We start from the raw sequence: 2,390 nt of genomic DNA, 5'->3' as shown, positions 1-2,390 counted from the left end.
TATTTTGTATTGAATTAATTGAAGACTGGGATTTCTAATTAGATGAAAGGTTTTTAAGCAAATCTGAGACCAGAAGTTTGCCAAATATCCTTGGGCAAGATACTAACTCCGTGTTTGCCTACTGGTGGTGGTCAGAGGGCCCGGTGGTACCAGTGTCCAGCAGCCTCGCCTCTGTCAGTGCGCCCATTCTTCTTCCTCTGATAATAGTATCTAACGATATAAGCCTCTTACATAAGGGGATCTTACCTCTAACCTCAATAAGTTGAACTGTGACAGGAATCTGAATGATTCCCATAAATAGTGAACCTGAAAATGAAAGAAAAAGTCTTGTTTTTTACAGTCACGTTTATGGCTATCATTAACCTCAAACTCAAAGTTTTCCACAATGTTATCAGTTGTTGGCAAGATGGTTATCAGAGCAGACACTCGATCTGCTGTGGAAGACATTTGATACACATGTCGCAAGCACATTGAATTAAAACAGACTGATCAATAATAACATTCAAAAGTCTCATAGGTCATATTTTAAAGCAGTTTCTTTCGCAGACTGCCTCAATTTTTTTTTTATAAGAAACGTTTTCAGAATTTTTTCCCCCAGATTTTTAAAATGTGGTTCTTTTTGCTGGGTAAGCAGTCTTTATTCTCAAGTTCCATATGGACTTCTTCTTAGGCACCCCTCTGCTGTAGCATTTGTGTTGTACCTCATCAGTCTCTAGTTGTGATAGCAGTTGCATCTTCCAGATGTTGAAACACTGAGCTACTAGTTGTTTCACTAATGTTGGGTGTCAAAGACTCCATAGGTCTGACATCCTCTTTTACTGGGATCACTTCCTTACTTCAGATTCCAACAGCTCTCTGTTCTCATCCCTTGCTCACTTGTGTCTTCTTGTTCCAGAAGCCCACTTCTCAACAGTGTGTCCTAGAGACCTGATGTGGACCTTGTTAATCTGGGTGACATTCGAACTGGTAGACGAGTAGTGTTACCACTACACTATCTTTCTATAGATAGATAGATAAATACCCTCCCATTCAATTCAATTCAATTTTATTTATATAGCGCCAAATCACAACAAAAGTCGCCTCAAGGCGCTTCATAGATACAGAGAAAAATCCAACAATCATATGACCCCCTATGAGCAAGCACTTTGGCGACAGTGGGAAGGAAAAACTCCCTTTTAACAGGAAGAAACCTCCAGCAGATCCAGGCTCAGGGAGGGGCGGGGCCATCTGCTGTGATTGGTTGGGGTGAGAGAAGGAAGACAGGATAAAGACAGTTAACCATTTTTATATGAGAATCCATTTCATATATGAGAGACCTTAACAAATATGAAAAACATTATTGTACTTTCTTCTTCCTCTGATAATAGTATCTAACGATATAAGCCTCTTACATAAGGGGATTTTACCTCTAACCTCAATAAGTTGAACTGTGACAGGAATCTGAGTGATTCCCAGAAATAGTGAACCTGAAAATGAAAGAAAAAGTCTTGTTTTTCACAATCATATTCGTGGCTATCATTAACCTTAAACTCCCATGCTATTTTTCATCTTGGATAACTTATTGTGGGAGCAGAACTTTAATTTATTTATTTAATTTTTTGATATGTCGTCATTCTTTCTGTTGTTTAAAATATGAAGTTTCACTGGGTAAACAGTGAAGTCAGTCATTTTCAGTGATTCAGTTTCTTTAAAGTTGCAAAGTATGAACATGATTTTTCATCTTAAATATGTATTTTAAAAAAAAATCAAAAAGTATATTCATACAGTTAGGTGTCAGAGATACAGTTTTTATGCAACCCTGTTACAGCAAGTCAGATCAGAGTAGATAAGATAACATGGATACATTACTTTTAATCAAGCCCCCCAAAAAATTCAAGACCACAGAAATGTTAGGATAATAATATTTCTATATTCTTGTATTCATGTTTGTTTTATATGTATGGTAACAGGGTTTTGTATCAGGGTTGCAAGACAGTTCTATCAATAGTGTTTTCTCGGGAAAACAACTGTGGATAAATGAGTACAGTGCTAAAATTTTGTCTCTGTCTTTGAACTCTTGCTTGAGTCTTTTCCTGCATGTTCAGAGGTAAGTCCCTTTCATTTTGGTAAATCCAAGAGGAACTGAACTTAACTGAACTGTGTTTTAGTTTCTTTGTCACATTTTACCATAGAGCACATTAAAACATCTCAGCATTGTGCACAGTGTGATTTTCATGTAGTTTCTTTAAACATACACACACACACATACACAACAAAAAAGACTTCTTTATATATAAATTAGTGCACTTTTCTTAGATGACCCAAAAAAGGTTTGGGTGCCATCGGTGCATTCTCCCTTTGGCTTCTACCATCCATTTTGTCTTTAATTGAATCTTTTTTTTTTTTTTTTT

The 2,390-nt window shown here is 36.6% G+C and overlaps 1 long non-coding RNA gene across 1 annotated transcript in view; it reads right to left on the bottom strand.

Moving 5' to 3' along the window:
• Positions 1-2,390, bottom strand: part of LOC102302033 — a 39,805-nt gene that overhangs the window by 16,082 nt on the left and 21,333 nt on the right. The gene's annotated exons all lie outside the window — the stretch shown is intronic.

The sequence above is a fragment of the Haplochromis burtoni genome, unplaced genomic scaffold (genome assembly GCF_018398535.1).
Source record: "Haplochromis burtoni strain Fernald_Lab_line unplaced genomic scaffold, NCSU_Asbu1 Contig_718, whole genome shotgun sequence".
NCBI classification, from domain to species: Eukaryota; Metazoa; Chordata; class Actinopteri; order Cichliformes; family Cichlidae; genus Haplochromis; species Haplochromis burtoni.
Note: the sequence above shows the minus strand (reverse complement) of the source record. Positions and strands in the feature narration are given on the sequence as shown.